The 21,139-nt window shown below is 44.0% G+C and overlaps 1 long non-coding RNA gene across 1 annotated transcript; it reads right to left on the minus strand.

Moving 5' to 3' along the window:
• Positions 1 to 11,392: 11,392 nt before the first annotated feature.
• On the minus strand, positions 11,393 to 19,378 carry LOC308595473. Its single transcript, XR_014012054.1, has 3 exons — positions 19,317 to 19,378; positions 12,506 to 12,570; positions 11,393 to 11,487 (listed from the first exon to the last, which is right to left on the minus strand). It is a non-coding gene; the product is annotated as an uncharacterized lncRNA (long non-coding RNA).
• Positions 19,379 to 21,139: the final 1,761 nt, after the last annotated feature.

Below are 21,139 nucleotides of genomic sequence, written 5' to 3' on the forward strand. Positions count from 1 at the left end.
CCTCCTGTCCTTACATGGAACACAAAGAGCTATATATTGTTACATCTATAAATGACAAATAAGTAGTAATATATCTTACATGTGTCTCAACAAGGAATCTTAATTACCAGCTCACCTCTTGCCTTCCTTGCCCTATTGCCTTCTAAAACAAATGGTTAATCTTAAATTTTTATCTTAAACATATGTCAAGGATCTTGAGTTTCACATCAACATTGAAAGATCTCCTTCATTTGAAGGTTTCTAAACAAATGTCTGACAACTAATATATCAGGATAGCTCAGATGGCGTCTCATTTCTGGCAGGGGGGCTAGGCTCATCTGCCCCCCTGGTCTCCTACAGCAATATGACTCTATGAAATAAGAATTTAACATTTCTTTCTTTCTAGATCCTTTGTATAATTACGTTTAAGCAAATATATTTAGTACATAACATAGGTAGCCTTTTAAGAAGAATAAGCCTTCTCAAAGGAAAGGATGGACCAGTTTACAGCCTCAAAATAAAATAGGGGAAAAAAACCTCTTCCCCTGTTTACACTTCCCCCCCTTCTCCGTGCTCTTAGCCTTTTGTCCTGTGGCTCAAGTTTAACGGTTTCTTTTTACGACTTTGAGAATTGTTTTCTGCTATAAATCAAGGGGCCCCTTGTCTAGGAGGAAAACACTGTCAAGGCTCTCTGAACAGCTGGTCTGCCTGGCATGAAACTTTTGAAAATCTAAGCCCATTTAATTTAGGAACCTGATCAAGATATAAGCCAATATATGCCTTGATTAAAAATGCAGTCTATATTCAGATGCCACATTCTAAGCCTAGGGTTATACCAGGCAGTCTATTTAACATACGCATAGGAATCAAACAAAAGGGACGTGGGTGGCAGTTCGAATCCCCGCGATGGGGTGAGCTCCTGCTGATCGGTCCCTTCTCCTGCCAACCTAGCAGTTCGAAAGCACATCAAAGTGCAAGTAGATAAATAGGTACCGCTCCAGCAGGAAGGTAAACGGCGTTTCTGTGTGCTGCTCTGGTTCGCCAGAAGTGGCTTAGTCATGCTGGCCACATGACCCGGAAGCTGTACGCTGGCTCCCTCGGCCAGTAAAGTGAGATGAGCGCCGCAATCCCAGTCATCCATGACTGGACCTAACGGTCAGGGGTACCTTTACCTTTTAGGAATCAAATCCCTATTTTTGTGCCAACTGCTTCCACATCCCACGAACTCTTGTCACAGTCAGCAAATTTATAGCACATTTAACGCTGACCATCCACTTGATGGAGCAAGAGAACAGGATCCAAAGGCAGCTCACAGGGTAGTGGCTGGAGCCAATGGTGACTAGCTTCCAGCACATAACATTTATGGTACATTTCCACACCAGGAAAAGCGAAGCCACCTTCTGTAGTTGGCAGAAGCGAAAACCTTGGGAAAGCTTTGTGTGTATATATGTGTGTGTATTTTGTGCCTTGTAGGGAGAACCTGGCTGCACCATACCTTTAGAGCAGGCATAGGCAAACTCGGCCCTCCAGATGTTTTGGAACTACAACTCCCATAATCCCTAGCTAACAGGACCAGTGATCGGGGATGATGGGAATTGTGGTCTCAAAACATCTGGAGGGCCGAGTTTGCCTATGCCTGTTTTAGATCATGTTTAAAGCACTTCCCCTGCCCCCAATCCTGGGAACTGTAGTTTGTTAAGGGTGCTGGTAAATGTAACTCCATGAGGAGTAAACTACAATTCCCATGATTCCTTGCAGAGTGCATATGTGCTTTCAATGTAGGTGTATACACAGCCCCGGAATTCTCATATGTGTACAAGAATTCTCACACAGTTGGCAACTCTGATTTCTATGGGACTGCCACGGCCCTGCAGAAAACGTGGCATGTTTCTGGAGGGTCACTCCATGTGAAGTAATACACCTATTGGGACCTCCTGCCATTTGGGAGCTTCTGGCCTGGGGTCCCTGTTACTCCACTCTTGCCTTCTCTGCTTGCATCCTTAAAAAAAAAAAAAAGCTGAGCAAACCAGTACTTTCAATTAAGCAATAAGGAGAAATGCCACTCACCGTCTCTTTAAATTCTACTGATCTGCATAGCAAGGCAAGGCAGAAGAAAACTCTGCTTGTCATTACCAACCTCTTGCTACTCTCCACAATAAATCAAATGGAATGGAAATTGTAAGGCACTATACCGGAAGCATTGCTGTGGAATTCCATGTTTGCCCTGTTTCACAAAGGCTTTCTCTGTCTGGCTAGCAAGGAAAAGAATGGCTGGACTCTGCTCTCCATTAAGCAGTGGAAATCAAGGTTTAAAAATATTTTCCAGACTGGTAGAGTCATTTCACGTTGGAACTGGTGGAGAATAAGTTCCACCTCCGAGCCTGTGTATTTATGTTACTCCTCTTGGATCAAAAAGATATCCAAAACCCCAGTTAGGGGTGAATGGATTTTGTTTGTCCTGTGAAGGTTTGCAGAAGGCATCTCCTGTCACATCTATCTAAATGGGTGAATGGTATTTGCTCAAAAGTTCTGGGAAATAAATCACTTTTGGAAAATAAAAGTAAAAATCTATTGGGGGTGGGGAAGAGACATCTGCAGACACCTGCAAGTCTGTGAATGAGGGAGGTTTATAAAGATGGGAAATGGTGAACTAAAAGTGCACCTTTAAAGTTTTAAGGAGCAGAATAGAATAGCAGAAGAACATTAGGCCTAGGACCCACGTACCTATGGGACAGCCTCTCCTGGTATGCCCCGCGGAAGTCCTTACGGTCCACAAATAACAACACTTTGGAGGTCTTGAGCCTCAAGGAGATTAGATTGGTTTCAACTAGGGCCAGGGCCTTTTCAACACTGGCCCCGACGTGGTGGAATGCTCTGTCACAAGAGACTAGGGCCCTGCAGGACTTGACATCTTTCCGCAGGGCCTGCAAGACAGAGCTGTTCTGCCTGGCCTTTGGTTTGGACTCGGTCTGATCCTTATGTTTCCCTCCCCTTATGGTTTTGATCTATGGGCTACTTTTAAAATGAGGCTGCATTTTAAATTGCATTTTAACCTGTATTTTAAATTGGTTTTTTTTTTCCTTTTCCTATTATGTTTTTACTGTAATTTTACTGGTGTTAGCCACCCTGAGCCTGGCTCTGGCCGGGGAGGGCGGGGTATAAATAAAAGTTATTATTATTATTAGAATGCCTCACTGCACCCACTCATTGGTGTCTGTGGAGGTATTCTGAGTGTACATTGTGATTCTCACTGAGTGGTGGTGTATCCCGCCAACTGACCGCTGACTTTGCAGGGTTGCTGTTAGGATTAAAGCTAGATAACAGATGTGATGTACTTTTGACTAACTGACAACAGTATACAAATGTGACAATGGGAAGTGATATTATTGCTGCAGAAGTACAACTACTTACATGAGAACCAACAGGAACATCTCAATATAATCTGGTATCTTTCTAGATTCCCCCCCCCTCCTTTCGGCACCATGTTATCCCTGTTGCCCCCAGCAGCTTCGGTAGGTTTTGGCATTTCAATATATGTGCCTCTTGCTCATGATCTGGAAACTCTTCACTTTAGGATCACAGTTCTTTTAGGCTGAAGAACCCAAATGCCTAGGTGCATGCCGTGGAGCCACAATTTACAGGATTAACATGTTCCTGAAAGGAAGAAAAAGTTTTGAAAGACATTTGAGTCAATAAGGGGATTAATGTCTGCTATCCATGAATAATGACCCAATTTGTTTCTGAAGAAGTATGAAACACAATACAATCATGGTGATCTCGTCAATTGCTATCTACATTATTTGGAGAACTTACTGTTTTATATACAATGGCCATAGCCTGGATATTTTGTGATTCTGTATTCTGTTCACATATACTTGAATGTGTTTATATTCATGTTAGACACAGGATGGTTATAGTATAACTGGGTTTATTTTGTGGAGTACAGCAGATTAAGTTAACAGACTTCAGCCAGGCAAAGATTGCACCAAGTTCCCTCATCTAGCTATATGATGAGTCTATGTCACTAAAGGCGACATAGACTTAAAGCAAAAATACCAATATGCTTTGGCTTTAATTCTTGATTTTCGTCTTACTCTAGGCATAATACACATGATCTTACTATCATGTGGTGGCTGCTAATAAACCTACCATGGGGCACATGGAAGCCCGTGAGGAGCCATCTGGTCACCTGATGGCCATGTTTTAAGGCAGCATTTACTTATCTGAACACACTTCCTACCTGCGAGAGTAGAGAGGAAGTACTTCGCTCCCCTGAGAAGCACCTATTTCTGCAGAAAGTGCTAAAATGCTTCTGTGAATCTCAGCAGTTACCGCAGCTAAGAAACACTGAATAATGTAGAGCAAGAGAATTCAACACGAGAGTTTAGAGAAGAAATTCATTGCTTCACCTCAAGTCCCAGGAGAGCGGAAGAAGTAGGGGAGGAAGAGGAAGAGGAATGGTATTTACTGCAGCATTCTGTTGATGCTGGAAACTGGCTGGGCCTCCCCAAGATGCCTTCTCTTCTGTAAGCCTGTATGATGGCCCTATTCAGAGTTTGAGGAATTCTGTGTTTGGCTCAGTAAAGGTAAAGGGACCCCTGACCATTAGGTCCAGTCGTGACCGACTCTGGGGTTGCGGCGCTCATCTCGCTTTATTGGCCGAGGGAGCCGGCGTACAGCTTCTGGGTCATGTGGCCAGCATGACTAAGCCGCTTCTGGTGAACCAGAGTAGCACACAGAAACACCGTTTACCTTCCCGCTAGAGCGGTACCCATTTATCTACTTGCACTTTGACGTGCTTTCGAACTGCTAGGTTGGCAGGAGCAGGGACTGAGCAACGGGAGCTCACCCCATTGCAGGGATTCGAACCACTGACCTTCTGATTGGCAAATCCTAGGCTCTGTGGTTTAACCCACAGCGCCACCCGCGTCCTCCGTTTGACTCAGTAGAGAGGTGCAAACCAGAGACTAGTGAACCCACCCCAAGGCTAGAAGAACATATGGCTTTTAACTTCCACTAGGAAATCTCCCCTTGCTACAGATAATGTGCAGTACTATTGTTCACAAGCTAAGTATGCTTTTTCCATTTTCAGATGTCACTAGACTACCTGCAAGAGGTGGTGGAGCAGACATCACTCACCCCCACGTACATATTTCAGATGATACTACCCTGCAACTCAGTTTGGATGTATCTCACAGGCATATTTCTTACCTGCCTTCACTCCCGCACCTTGCTCTCTGGTGAGAAGGATAAAGTCAGGGAAGGAACAAATGTCAGTTTCACCAGTGTTGCCAGTGACAATGCACACCATACATCCTTTTGAAGGGAAGCAAAAGTAAAAATTCCTCCTCCCCTCTTTGGATCAGAATCAGCAACTGAGGCAGAGAACAGTGGGTGCTTCCAAATGAGTGTTGTGCTCTTCATGTGGGATTTTTGTGTGTGTGCCGTCCACACAATGTTCATCAAAATGTCTCTCTGTGCCCCTCCCAAATTAATCCAGATTTACCTTTGGCGGGGGCAGGGGGACTGGGGTGGAGGAATCCAATAATATAAAAAAACCATACAAACCCACAACCACCACTGGCCAATAAACAATATCTCAGTTTGTTTATGATATTAAGCTCCTCCTGGAAGCCCCTCAAAGTGAAGGAATGTCATTTTCTCCACACCAATGGAACTGATAGGAATTTCCTTCAACCATTAGCTTCAACAAAACAAGGTTTCCCCGCCATTTCTGTAAGGGGCATTCGGGAGGTTAAATTGTGAAAAAAGGCCTGCACACATGCCTATGATGACCCCAGAAAATGGAATCCCAGAAAATGGGATTCAAGTAGAATATATATGTTCGCAGGTGATACCAAACATGCATAAAATTGAAACGGGATTGTAAATCCATCTTCCCGCATGACCAAAAGAGGAGTTTCAGTCCTCTAACCCAGAGGTTTTCAACCTTTTTGAGCCCACGGTTCCCTTGACCAACTACATTCTTTCTGTGGCACCCCTGTGGGGCTCAGGAGCCCAGTTATGGCACCCCTTGCCTGCAGAGCTGGCAGCCTCTCACCCTTTTTTGAACACCTTCCCTTGTGGAGTATTCCCTTAGCCTCCTCTCCACTCCCCTCTCTTTGGGGGTCCTCTGGGCAGCTGCTGCTGCTGCCCCTGGTCTCTCAGTTGCCCCCTCCAAAGAGAGGTGCCTCCTGACACTGCCCCATAGGGGCCTGGGAAGCACCCCCTGGCCAGCCCCAAAGGCACCATTCACACAGAGAGCTTGTAGACAGAGCTGCTGTAACAAACAGCTGTGCAAGCCTTTGGGAGGCAGAATGCAAGAGGGCATCAGAAGAAGGAGGGAAGGAAAGAGGGATGGAGACCAGGGTTGCCTGAAGCACCCCTGACCATCATTCAAGGCACCCCAGGGTGCCACAGCACACTGGTTGAAAACCACTGCTCTAATCAATCATTTTAAGACCTGATACTAGCACATTTAAAATTGCATTTCTGTTTTTCACATATGTACACCAAAAGCAGAATAAATACTCAAGAGAGCTGTAAGTGGCAGGCATGAATTCAGTCTTACTCAGCTGTTTTCTACAATTCTGCTTGCTTTCAGTTAAAACATTTATTGCATTTATTTTTCCTTCAAGAGGCAGCCAATATATTTGCACCATTATTTTGACTTCTGAGTGAAGTCATGTAGAGCTTTCTTGCTGCCTGTCGCTTTTTCTGGGCAAACCAATAAAACAATTTCTTCCTTCTTCCTCTTCATACCACCATCATCATCACTATCACCGTCATGCGTGTGTGTGTGTGTGTGTGTGTGTGTGTGTGTGTGTGTTTTTCCCACACAAATGTATCTAAAGCTCCTCACAGCTGAAGAAATAAGGATACAACTACACTATTACAATAACCAACCCAAGGATGATGACAAGGTAGCAGGAAGAACTGATACGCAGTTAAACGGTCACCTGCACATGTGCAAAAACTGTCTCGGATGTACACCCCCTCAGCTTAACCACGGCTTACATTTTCAAATCAGGTGGAAACTGTTTTGAGGGAAAACAAATCAATCAGCAGCATTTCTCAAGAAAGTACAGGAAACAGATGGATTGCAGGTAATGTCATGTGTCCTCAGCTTCAAGTGCCAGCAGTGAGACTGCATTGGAGTAAACAGTGTTGCTTACGCAGGCTAAGAATCACCCACTGCAATTCATTTCATAACAATGCCATAGGAACAGAAATTGATTGAAAGATTGGCAGTCTCAAATCAACCTAGTGTGAAAGCAGTTCTTGTACCTTTCCCCACAAACAAAGCATGCAGATCATTCACTTCCAAAGCCCACTTTTTCAAATATGTTCTTAATAGCCCAAGAACATGCTGGGCAACCATCTTACAAGAACATGCTGGGCAGCCATCTGAGAGCCAGTGTGGTGTAGTGGTTAAGAGTGGTAGTCTCGTAATCTGGGGAACCGGGTTCGCTTCCCCGCTCCTCCACATGCAGCTGCTGGGTGACCTTGGGCCTGTCACACTTCTTTGAAGTCTCTCAGCCCCACTCACCTCACAGAGTGTTTGTTGTGGGGGAGGAAGGGAAAGGAGAATGTTAGCCGCTTTGAGACTCCTTCAGGTAGTGATAAAGCGGGATATCAAATCCAAATCCAAACTCTTTCAAATGTGATTGGTAGCTCATTAATGGTAGCTCAGTTGTGGTTGGTAGCTCATTACGTGTTCTCCCACCCCACAAGGATATACATGCCCTTCCACATGCCCTTGCCAGATTCCAGTGGGACCATTAAAATATAAGGCTGGCAGTGGATCTGTGGATCAATGGCCCATTGGTTTTGTTATCCTGCCTCTATCCATAGCTTGTTCCTGAAGGCTCAATGGAAGGCTTCTCATCCTACATTTCACTGTACAATACTACACTACAGGGGCACATTTCTCTCTGATTCCAGCTGGTAATCAGTCTATATACCCTGAAGCATGGGGATTAATAGCTCTTGTTTCATTACATTCTGCTGACCTAACATTCCCCAGCCAGTTTCAAGATGTCATTCTTCACTTCCACTTCTTAGGAAAGCTGCAGTGTAGCACTGATGGTGCAATGCAGAATATTGGTTGATGAATATTCCTACTAATCTATATGTTATGCCAAGATCAGCTCAGATTTCTCAGTTTAGTGATATTGTCTTCATTTCTCAAATCTTGGGAGTTAGCTAGATAAATTTGGCAGACTGAAGTTTCCTCTACATGTTCCTCTTCTTCGCTCCGCAGGCCCCAGAGTTACTTACATAGCATATCGGCAAAGGGAATCTGTGGGTTTCCCTCTTCTAGTTTCCTTAAGGCTGACTTGTCAAGCTTTAATTTATTTGGGTAAAAACACTGTATGACTATGTGAACCTGTTTTCTTCTTCTTCATCAGTTATTTAGCCCAACAATAGGATTTTGGTAGGATCACACAACTGCTAATTCTAACATTAGTTGTTTTTTTTTAAAAAAACGTTTCCCTTCTAGAGACATTTTAACATTCACATTTTTGCTTTCTTGCAGAGTGTTGTTTGTTAAATCTTTCTATTAAACAAGTGAAAATAGCATGCTTCCTCATCCCCACACCTCAAAACTCTTAGCAGTTAAGTCAGAATATTTTGCCATTCCCAAATAAGGAACATTTGGGCATCATTTACCCAGACATTTGAGTGTCTGACATTTTAATATTTTGCTCCATTTTGGAACAGAAATTAAAGGCAAAATATTGGCAGCTTCTATGAAATGAACATCCAGTTGTCCAAACAATAATTAAGAGGGCTGTCAGCTTTAATTGGCTTAACTGGGTTGCTTAATCAGCTCGGGGGAATAATTGGTGAAGGACTATTTTAATCACTCAGGGCAAATTTAAAAAACAGGGGCTGGAAGTTAAAGGCACACTTTATTATTATTTTGCTCAGTTCTGGTTCTGGTGTGCTGCCATAAAATGGTAGTTTTATAAATAGAGTTTTCCTTCTAACAATGAGTAACAGATTTTGTTTACTTTGCTGTAAGTTATCTCATGCCTACTTTCTTATCAGTAAAATGTGTGTATATTGAGGTTTTTGGTATTATGAAAATATGATTAAACCAATCAACTTTTTAATTAGTTAAAAAGCAGCTAGTTAATCAATCTTTAATCAGTGGGTAGTACTAGTAATTAAAAATAATAAGGTTCTCTCCTGCCCTGGGGTAGTAAGAGAAAGCGAGAAAGCCCTTATACTTCAAATGAAAAAAATTTACTCTGAGAGCATCGCACTCTGCTTTTATCCCAAATCTGTGGATGATTCTCTGCTCTTGTGAATAAGGATCACTTGTTAACAATAGGGGTGTATTTGTGGTGGGTTTGTTTATTACTACTAACCTGGAAATGTCTAGGCCACACATAAGGCATTCTCGGGCTTTGGGATTGGCAAAGCTTAGCGTGTGTGCTTATTAGAAATGTCTATGCAACCTCTTGTTTTGCTGAATAGGGCTGTTCAGAGAGGGACATATGTTTGGAACAGTAGGTAGCCTGCCTTCCCTATGGCAGGCCGGCAGCAGCTAGAACAGCCTCTCTTCAGGAGAAGAGGCTGTGCCAGACACATTTGTGATGGTGTGTTCATATGGTCACACTTCCATGGACTTGCATAGCAGTGAAGAGGCCATGGAACAAGGCGGTTCTCTAGCTCCCTTCATTATTTTTGCATGCAGAGATGTACAACAAGCAAGATAAGAGGAGGAATTTACTTGTTGCTTTGTTCAGGGCCAGTCCCAATACATTTTGGCACCTAAGGCAAGCAACCTGATGTGGTCGCCTCACCTTCCCTCATAGGTGGGCCAATCGTGGCTTCATTGATGGAATGAAATGAAAGGTAGGGGAGACGTTGACTCATAAGCTCTATCCATCCATGTAGCATTCTCAAAACAGGAGCCATACTCTCCAACATTTTTCCAGTGAAGATAGGGACGTCAATGATAATGATGATGATAATAATAATAATAATAATAATATCCCACCCATCTGACTGGGTTGTCCCAGCCACTCAGCACCTTGAATTGATGGATTTCCCCTCAAACCAGTTTTGATCCAAACTGGGAAAACGAATGGCTTGGCTTCATTTTAAGCTGGTAATCTGTATGCAGCCTGATTGCATTACATGTGAAATACAGTTCTAAGCAAGAACCCAGTTGTTTGGTGTCTCAAAAGCCCAATGGCACTATTTGCAAGTAGAACATCATTAGCACCAGTGTTCCAGCCAAATTCCAATTTGGGGGGAATCTATTAAGGCCTTTTAAAGTCTCCCTGCAGTTCTAATTGGAGGCAGCAGTCTTCTTCTGTTCCAGCATCTCAAGCTGCTATTGTGCATTGTTTGGTTGCAGTATATTAACCAGTAAGTGTCTGTGTGAGGTTAGGATTACTTTTCTGAACGTGTTCTCTACTGGACTAAAGTCCATCAGACTCATAAAGCCAGCTCAGGCATAATGAACTTGGCTAGTTTCCTATCATCATTCGTAAGCCATGGTTAATTAAACCACAGTTTTGTGGCTCACGTGTAACAGGAAACTGTGATATAAACAAAACGTGATTCAAATGCAGAAGCTGGTACACAGTAGAAGGAGGGGCAAGGGAGGAGAGCATGCACATGTTTCTTAAATTGAGTTCAGGATATGCCTGAATCTATGTCTTTATAGAATTTAGAATCTTGGAGATCAAAAATAATTTTAGGCAGCAAAAGCTCTAAAACTGATCAAATGGATTCAAGTTCAAACCTAAAGCAAACAAAAATAGCTATTGACACAATATGACACTTAATAGTACTTATTGCTACAAAAGTATACAAGAGTACACATTGAGCAAAACAGTACTCGATTTCTTCTGTTGGGTAAATGAAGGGCACAGATGACATGAGGTGCACTATGTACTGTATTGGTCTCAGTATAAGCTGCCAGGGAATATAGGCCACATTCCTAATATGAAATCTGTCTCCAGCTGTCCCCGGAGCTTGCGGGGCAGGCAGCGGGGAGAAGCGCTCTTCTCCCCGCCGCCCGCCTGCATACCAGGTCCGGGGACAGCGGGAAGACGCGCTGCGCCTCCCAGCTGTTCCCGGAGCTTGCGGGGCTGGCGGCGGGGAGAAGCACGCGTCTCCCCGCCATCAGCCTCCAAACCACATCGGGAGACAGTGGGATGGCGGCGTTCCGCCTCCCCGCTGTCCCCCGACCTTGTGGGGCTGGCGCTGCGGCTCTCCTGAAGCCTGGAGAGCGAGAGGGGTCGGTGCGCACCGACCCCTCTCGCTTTCCAGGCTTCAGCGAAAGCCTGCATTCGCCCCATAGGACGCACACACATTTCCCCTTCATTTTTGGAGGGGAAAAAGTGCGTCCTATAGAGCGAAAAATACATGTTTCGCCAGGCTAACACACAGCCATGCGCACACGCTCACACCCTTCCCCTTCTTCCTGTCTCTTGCTTCCTTTTCTTCTTCTTGTCCTGTATACTTCTTGATCTTCCTACTTATCTGATTGAAAACAGAAGAACGGATATTCAGTCATTCTACACAGGCCCAGGGACACCGTTTAATTATTTAAAGCCTTCTTTTCTTCCTGATAGCAATGGCCTCTATCCCAGTGGAGTGGTATAACTATTCCTCCCCTGCCCCAAGAAACATTAACATTTTGATCTATTTTTAGTTAGAATTCTTTCTCTTTAATTCTGTTGTTTTAGTTGCTGTTATATGTATTCAAAAAATTTTGTAAGACTTTTTCGTCAATCATGCATTTAAAGGGTTGGAGTCAGTGTGTCCAGCTGATAAACAGTCCAGTCTCAATCCACTAAAAGTGTGAGTCACTAAAAGTCTATTCAATAGTCCTATTGAGTTCAATGGGACTTCCTCTCAGGTGTATGCAGTGTGGCACACTGGGGAACTGAAATGGGTATGCTTTTTACAGGTTTGATGGAATATGGTTAAAGCCCAGATTGCATGGTCCTTGGCTGTAGCCTGGTCTTCACAAGGAGGACACTGGAACAGGCATCCCTGAAGAAGACATTCACATCTCAACCACTGAATGTTGTAGCTATAGCTACAGTCTATGGACACCCTGTGCATATGTGGTCTTAACAGCCTTCCAGTAGGTAGCACATTATTAGTCAGACACTGTGATATCAGCAGTAAAGCTTGGAGTGGCTCATACAGACTTTCCCAGCAATGGACACTGCCAGGTGCGGTCAATGCCAAAAAATAAGTATATTGTCTTAAATTTGGCTGGGCTTTTGGCCAGAATAACCCACTCTATGTACAATTCTAGGTCATGTAGCTAATCAAGTATATATATCAAAGAATCATGGACTTGTAGGGTCCAACCTCCCCCAATACAGGAATCACAGTTCTATATTTCAGTTGCATTCAAGTGACAACTTGGAAGAAAGACTGAAGAACCAAAGTTGCAAATGCTCAAGGTAATATAGGAGTAAGAATGCACTGTATACACAGTGGCTACTAAAACAATATTGCTACAGAGAAGTAATTTATTTATTACATGTATTTCCCAGCTTTCCTCCAAAGAGCTCAAGGCAGTGTTTATGGTTCTTCCCCACACCCTTTCTGTGGGGAGAAAAATAAATAAGACAGATCACATGTGTGGGGTAATTAAGAAAAGAATTGGCTGGATCCCTAGATCCAAAGTGCAAGGCTAAACAGACAGTCCAGCAAGAGAAAGTCCTCAGCAGAGTATTAAAATAGCAGAATAATGCAGCGCAGTGAAGAACTAGGAATATAGGTTGTTAGACCTCTTTAATATCCCATTTGGTCTGCTTACAGTGCTTCCCTGTTTCTACCCCTCTTGCAATGAACAGACCACACCATTTAGTAAGTTTACATGCATTACTTACAAACTTCAAAGGTCAGATTCATGTGTTATTCCATGCAGCAGCAAGAAGGACACAGGAAGAAAATTCTTGGGGTACAAAATACAGAAAAATACTTCTGAGCACATAATCTGGGCTTGAAGCAGTCCAGACATGCCTAGTTGATTTCACATTGTGGAAGAGAGTGAACAAAGAAGCTTTATTCCCTTCTTTGCTGGAGGTGAGGTGATGTGACCTGAGTCTAGTCTAGGAATACAATGTTGTGGTCTTAACCCCTTCATGCATTAACTAGCCCCATGCTTGCTAGTTATAGTTGACTGCAATTTCCCACACTTTCTCCTTATGAGGCAGGCTAAGCGGAACGATAGTCAAGGGTCCAAGGTCACCCAGTCCTGTTGCTTCCACCTTGTGAGTGGTGTGTGTGGCAAGCATAGCATCTAAGCTCAGATCACACCCTATGTAGTCAAGTGATTCAGCAAATCCCAGGCTATCTCAGCCCCTTGCCACCCCCAGAAGGCCCCCTATCTAGGCTTTGATGAGTTACTGCTGCTAGGAAGGCCACTGGCAATACTTCTGCCAATCTGCACCTTTGGTGGGTGGAACAGGGAGCTCAGCACCCTAAATTGGGATTTAATCTCTCTCCTTCCACTGGTTATAGTCCAACACTCTGCTCACTGGATCTCAAATATAAATACTTTAGCACACCTTGAGCAAACATGTGGCCAGTATATGCAGCTGTCAAAATCACTGCATCAGAGAAGATGGATGTTCAAGACAGTGAACAGTGAACTACTGAAAATAAATGTCAATGGCAGCATTTTAAAAAAGTTAGCTGCTCTTGTAGCAATTTGGTATGGCTTATTATTTAGTCCATGTGCATAGGAAACTTTTGTATATGTGCAGAATGTGATAGGCCCTTGTGCACACACACATTTTTGTACACCCTCTACAGTCTTGCCCTGTGGTGCTGGCAGCCTGTGGAGCTCTGTCCATCTCCCCCCCCCCACGACACCCCCCCTGCTCAGTCCCCTTCCAGCTGCTGCTGCTGCCCTAGAGAAGCTCGAGAGAGTGGCTTATGTAACAAAGATTAAAACACTGAACTACACAGATAATAAGTAATGCCAACTAAAGGGGGATATCGCAGTCTACAAATATCTGCAGGATGCAAACATCAACAAAGGAGCATGATTCTTTAATGTCCTACTTGTGGGTATAATTAAGAGGAATTGGTAAATAATCCAAGGAATATTAGAGGAAGAATAGGCACAAACATTTCCTGACAATGAGATAAATGTGGGCTTTAGAATACTTTGAAATTAGGCTCCAAATCGGGCTCAGTAAGCAGTGCAAGAGTGTAGATGGCTTATGAATCCTCTCTGCCAGCCCCTGGGAAACAGGGAAGCCAGGTTTTTGGGTTTTTTGCTTGTTCCTCCCCTGTGAGTTTAACAACAGCTCAACTTGCAGAAGTTAAGCAGCTGAAGCATACTTTGGCATGGAAATAAAGCGATGGGGCGATTTCTGTGCCGGCCTGCTGTTAACGGCTCAAAACAGAGTGAGTGAACCACTGTGGGAGAAGTAATGGTCTGAAGCAAATTTTTAGTTCACCAGTAGCCAGGAGGAGCTGAAGTGAATGGCCTAAAACAGCCTCTCCGCCCTGCAAACATGCTCGACAGAAGTCCCAGAATGATTTACCCTCCTAAATCTATCATATCCATCATTAATTTTGATTTTATTTAGTATTTGTTTGTCAATCTGCAATGCGTATGATGAATGGAATATGATCTTTGGGGAAAGGTGAAAACTAATGATCGCTCATCAACTGAGGATTGTTAACCAATAAATCAAAATTTCTATCTATCCGTATCCGCCCCCCCCTCCAAGATCCGGACATGATTGAAGGATTTAGCTGACTGAAAGTTTTTGGGTTTGTTTTTTTTAAAAAAGGACCTTTCGCATGGATGTTGGCAAAATGATTTCCGCCCCCATGGCAATATAAAATGTACCAAGTAGAAATTAATATTCTTTCAGTAATTGCTCTGAGGCAACCCTGCCTATTTGACTCTTCCAAAAAAGAGACAGACATATATACAATGGGATATATGCAATCCTATGCCTGTTTTTGTGGGCTTTAGTTCTGTATTTATTAGAACCTACTCTTAAAGGTAAGTGTGCAATACATTGCAACTTTAGCGAGCCCATTGATTCTTCTTGCAGAATTGTAGCAAATAATCGGCAGTCCTACTACATGACAGTACTGATTAAAAAACAATGCTGAACTTGCTTGCTTGAGTCCAGCATTACTCACACCCACAATGGGTGCCATAATTGCCAAGGCAATACAATACAACAATCAGGGCTCTAAGTCTAGACTGCCGCTTTTAGCATTGTGTAAATTTGCATTAATTTACACACGTTTAACAAAACACATGTTATATGATTTAAGGATTGTCCCCCCATAAGTCTTTTTATTTTATTTTTACAATGCAGCCTTTTATAACAGCATAACCAGTTTCTGCCTATGCACAGACAGCATCTCGCTGCATAAGACAAAGCTGAACTGTCAGTCCCCTTTGTGAAAGTATTTCTCCCTAGAGCTTTAAATGTTAGCCTTAAATATAAATCTAAGGGATGCTTCCAGCATCACATTTCTCTACAAGAGTTTTAAAAAGGTTCAGACAGGAGTTTGAAATCAGCACACTTATGGAAACCCAATTACATCAAGAGCTCATTCACCTGCACACTTAGGATTGCAATAAACTTTCCCAGGTTTACTCCAGACAAAACAAGATACTGCTGCTGATTTATTAGATTTCTTACCTGCCTTTCACCATAAGGTCCCAGGCTGAGTTACGACAATGTAAAAATACAATATGAAAATCAGTTAGAAATAATTTAGAATCAGAAGAATAGGGTGAGCCTGAAAAATATGTAGGTTTCAAAGACCAGGGTAAAGAGGTGTATCTTCTGCATATGATGAAAGCCGCACTCACAGCATGAAATTTATATACCACTTGATTGTAAAACCCCACCAAAGTGGTTTACAAACAGAATAAAACAATAAAATTACTGGAAAAACAATTGAAACAACTGTATTAAAAATAAATAAAAAATAGAACCAACGAAAAACACAACAGCATTCTATGTATCTGGGTAGGCTTGTTTAACCAAAAAATGGTTTTCAGCAGGTACAGTGAAGGTACCTGTCTGGTATCAGTAGACAAGTTATTCCAAAGTATAGAGGCAGCCACACTAAAAGATGGGTTTGTGACAAGAGCAGAATGGGACACCTGTAACAGTGTCAGTTCCACAGATTGAAGCAGTCAAGTGGGCACATGTGGCCTAAAGCGAGCTGGCAGGTGAAGTGGTCTCAAGTTGTTAAGGACTTTGTACAGTAATAGGAACCTGGCCCAATAGCAAATCAGCAGCCAGTGCAGGTCTCTGAGCACAGGCATTCTCTGCTGACAAGCTCTCACTTCCCTCAGCAATTGTGCTGCAGCATTCTGCGCTAACTGCAGCTTCTGAATCAAGCGCAAGGCAAGCCCCACATAGAACATGTTGCAGGGATCCAGCCTTGAAGTAACCAAGACATTAACTGCCGTGGCCAAGCTTTCCTGGTCCAGGAACGATTGCAGTAGTCGTTTCAATTTCATTTGGTGAAAGGTGCTTCAAGCTGCTGAGGCTACCTGAGTTTCTAGTGATAGAAGTGGATCCAGAAGCATCCCCAAGCTATGAGCCTGCTCCTTCATGAGGAGTGCAAGCCCATCCAGGGTGGAGGCCTTCAGCTTCTGGGAGGAAAGCCAGGATAAAAAATAAAATAGGCCAAGCTGAAAAAAATGACAGTACAGTATCTTTTGTTTTGCATCTTAATTCTCAGATGAAACTTTTCTCACACAAGCAGGCTTTGGGAGGAAGGTTTGTTCATGCTTAGGCCATCTCATACCCCAGCTTGAACCAGCTGTTAGTGGGTAGGCTCTGAGCCCACAAGTGCCCCAGAATGACTTATGGGGCTCCAGCCTTAATACAGCTTATTCCAGGCAGAAAAAAAAAACCTGCTTTGATGATAGATAAACTCACACATCTTTGGCTTTCTGGTCCTGTGAGCCATCATGGAGCATTTATGTATGTGCCTTGTTCTGGGAGCTGCTACGCACCACAGCACTGACTTGATGTATGGAGATGTGAATACGAAATGTATTATGTGTGCTCTTATATAATGCTGGTTAACATTAGTATTAACCGAGGGATGGGAAACCATAGTACTTCACGTTGCAAAAAAAGCATCTGTGGGTTAAATCAGGACTGGTCCCTACAATGCAGAAAACCATTCCTTTGTTCACTGAAGCATTGGGTTTTGTTCCTTTGGGAGACAGCCTTCCACAGTCTAATAAACCTCTCACTCTGGAAATGTTCCTGATGTTCAGACTGAGTTTCACCCCATTACTCCTAATTACCTCCTATTGGACCCTCCTGAACCAACTCTTCTCCATTTTACTAGTGTGTATCCTGCAGATAAAGTGAAAGTCACGTGTCCTCTTCTGTGGCTAGGAGTTGCTCATAGTAAGAATCCCCCCACCCCCAGAAAAAAACACCCAGCTTTGTGGGGGGGAAGGCATGTTAGTAGTTGAACAAGAAGCGGACTCTTAATTGAACAGCATTGCCTCCACAGTCCATGGAGGCAGAGCATGGCCTCTGCTATGGCTAGTAGCCATCGCTGGCCTTCTCCTCCATAAATTTGTCTAATCCTCTTTTAAAGCCATCTAATGTGGTGGCCATCACTGCCTCCTGGGGCGGGCGGGCGGGCGGGGGGGGGGGGAGTCCCAAAGTTGAATTATGTGCTGTGTGAAGAAGTACTTTCTTTTCTCTGTCCTAAATCTTCTGACATTCCACTTCATTGGATTTGCATGAGTTCCAAAGTTATGAGAGGGAGGAAAACTCTTATCTATCCACTTTCTCTATGCCAGGCATAATTTTATAAACTTCAGTCATGTCACCACTTACTTGCCATTTTGCTCAACTAAGGGTCCCAAATGCTGCAATCTTTCCTCATAGGGGAGTTCCCAGAGGTAGCCATCTTGTTTTGCTGCCTGAGGTGAAACGGTGAGGTGCCGCCCTGTTCTGCTGCACCACCCTTGCCAAAACCACCCTTACCTGGGTTGGCATCAATGAAGCAGCAGTGACAACAGTGGGTTTTGGTGAGATTTCACCAGAAGCCAGCACTGCTGCCAGTGCCAATTTTTCGCCACCTCTTGGGCTTATGCTGCCTGAGGCAACTGCCTCAACCTGCCTCATGGACGGGATGGCCTTGGTTGCTCCATCCCCTTGATCATCTTTGTTGCCTTTTTCTGATCCTTTTCCAACTCTACAATATCCCTTTAAAAGATAAGGTGATCAGAACGATATATAGTATTCCAAATAAGGCCACACAATATATTTGTATAAAGGCCCAATATATTTGTATAACTGCAGTTTAGCAGTTATATAGTGAACTAACTGCAGCCTTCAGGGGCAGCCCCATGTGTAATGCATTACAGTAGTCTAACAAGGTTACCAGAATTGGTGACCAGTGGTGGATTATGAGCTTTAAAATTTCTTCAGTGCCCTGTGCAACACCTTCCATTGTTCGTCATTGTTGCGGTGCCCTCTCAGCTCAGCACTCAGTATGGGCGAACCAGTCTCAGTCCACTGCTCTGTTGGCAACACATATGCACAAATCTCCTTGCCAAAGTGAGTGGCCTGGCCAAGGCCCAATGGAGTTGGCAGCCACTTCGTGACTGAAAAACCTAACTTGTCCTCAGGGGAATAGTTTGTATCAGTCCTTAGGTAATTGCCTAAAGTTGGTATCTAACTTTCCAGTGATAAACTAGGGCACAAACCACCCTTAACCGCATCATATTTGTAATACTGACAGTTTAGACTATATTGAGTCACTACATGAAATTCAAGCAATCTTTAGTTTGCCAATTTTTTTGAGGGTAGAGAGAGCATCACAGAAAGTTGTAGACTGGACACTTTGGCTGTAGGTGGGCTAAGACATTCCTGTGTAGCTGCCTGCTTTGGCTAACATGCTCAAAAGCTGGGCAGAAACTGGTAGGTAAAGAGGAAGCCCTGTGCAAGTGCAGGGGTGTTGAGAGAAGAGGATAAGGCATACTAGCCACAATGTCTATGTTCTGCCTCTGCAATCTGAGGCAGTATATTTCTGAATACCAGATGCTAGAAAAAGGATGCTCTTGTCCCCAGGTCTTGCCTGGGGGTTTTCCACAGGCACCTGGTTGGCCCCATGAGAACAAGATGCTGGACTTAGACGGCCCATGGGCCTGATTCAGCAGTGCAATTCTTCGGTTCACAAAGATTTGTGATACATTGCGGGGCTGGCGGATGGTAGTGCTGAGGGGAGCATCACACTCCAGTGAGCAGAATCAAGTCCTCGGCTGCCTTAGCAAAGGGGCTGGGGAGGGAATATAAAAATATATAGTAACACCTGACCTGCCTCTCTGCCATTTTCCACATCATTGCAGGAGACATTTTCTCATTTCGTTCCTCTCCCAATTCTTTCACCTCAGGGGGAATGAGGCAGCAGATGCAGTGAACTCTTTCTCATACTCTTTCTAATACAGGCCCCCTCCCCTCCTGCTCTGTCCTTCCTTCTCCCACCTCCTACTCACTCTGTGCAACAGAATCTGGGACAATTGAGCTATTGGCTGAATCAACTGGAATTACTCCATGGTTCTGGGGTACTTTCCTCAATCCTGTGTGAAACAAGCACCTAGAACCAGAGTTTTTCAGACTCCATATATCTGCACACATTTTGTATTATTCTAGTACAGGCACACCCCCCCCCCACACTTATGCAGGAGTTATGTTCTGGGCCCCAGTGTGCATAAGTGAAATCACAGTGGGGAGCACCACCTAAAAAGCCTCCAGATCCCTATTTTGCTCTAGTCACCAGGTCTCTCCTCTGCCCTCTCTCGAATCCAGACCAAAATATCTAGAGTTGAAGTTCTGGGGCTGGTAGGAGGCTGGAGGATGTGCAGGAAAGCTGCTCCTGCTGTGCTACTCTCCATGCCAGCTGTTAGATGGAGAGGCTGAGCAGCCGAAATGAAGTCCTGCTGTGTCTCCAGTCTTTTTTGGGTTTCCTCTGCCCTCACTGATGTCTTCTTCAGCGTCGGGGTGTGTGTGTCTCCTTGCAAACCACTAGGACTCTCCAACATCCGGGTTCGAATCAAATTATTTCTCCATTTCCCAGTGCTGGGCATATATGCAGCTGTGTGTGTCGATCTCATGTAAGTGTATGTGTGGTGTGGGGTGTGTGGGACGTCTATATAGAATAACAAAGCCCAACCACACAGGTGTTAAATACTTGCAGGCAGAATTTCCCAGCATACAACAGGTTAGAAAGAAAGGCCTGTGCTGGGCAACAGCGGAGGTAAATAGGATCTGCAACCCAATGTTGTAGTGTGGACGAGTCCTGTTCAGGGTTTCGGCCAGTTGTGAACTTTTCAAGGACACTCCATTCCAGTCCGTCCGTCCCCCCACTTTTCATTTCTGCTCTCCTCATCAGCAGCTCAGTCCTCATTGAGCAAACAATCCCCAAGATTCAGGTAGGTAGCCGTGTTGGTCTGATGCAGTAGAGATATATCAAAAATTTTAAAAAATTATCCCGTAGCACCTTAAAGACCAGCTAAGTTTGTTCTTGGCATGAGTTTTCATGTGCATGGTATCTGAAGAAGTGTGCATGCACACGAAAGCTCATACCAAGAACAAACTTAGTTGGTCTCTAAGGTGCTACTGGACAATCCCCAAGATTGTTTGTAAACCTTGCAGTTTTCCATTGCCCCATTGATAGTCTCTCTCTCATGTGTGGGTGTTGCTGTTTTGGCAACATGAGGCTCAACACTGATGAGCATATGCAACACAACTGCCCATGAGCTGTAGCCAAGAGGAGGGAGCCTTGTTGTAAACATACTGGTGGCTACCAATGACAATCTTTCTCCTTGTCTTTTGAGTGACTGATGATACGACAGGTATGAGGCTACCAATGAGGCTACTAGGAACATGAAAGAGTGGGTGGGAAAGGGGTGAACTCACAGATGAACTCCTCAGCCTCCAGCACAAGCGGCATAATGTCAGAAGAGGGGCTAAAAGTCTGGCCAGCCTCATTTTACCTTTTCCCATGAGCAACCACTGCAGAGGGCTTTTGAGCCTCCATCACCAGCTTCTGCTCACAGAAACACCCTGAAATGCCACACTCACATGGAGAAGACAGGAACTTTTGGTTCTCAAGGTTATGCGGACTATGATTGTGTAGT

The sequence above is a fragment of the Podarcis bocagei genome, assembly GCF_964188305.1.
Source record: "Podarcis bocagei genome assembly, chromosome: 10".
In the NCBI taxonomy this organism is placed as follows: domain Eukaryota; kingdom Metazoa; phylum Chordata; class Lepidosauria; order Squamata; family Lacertidae; genus Podarcis; species Podarcis bocagei.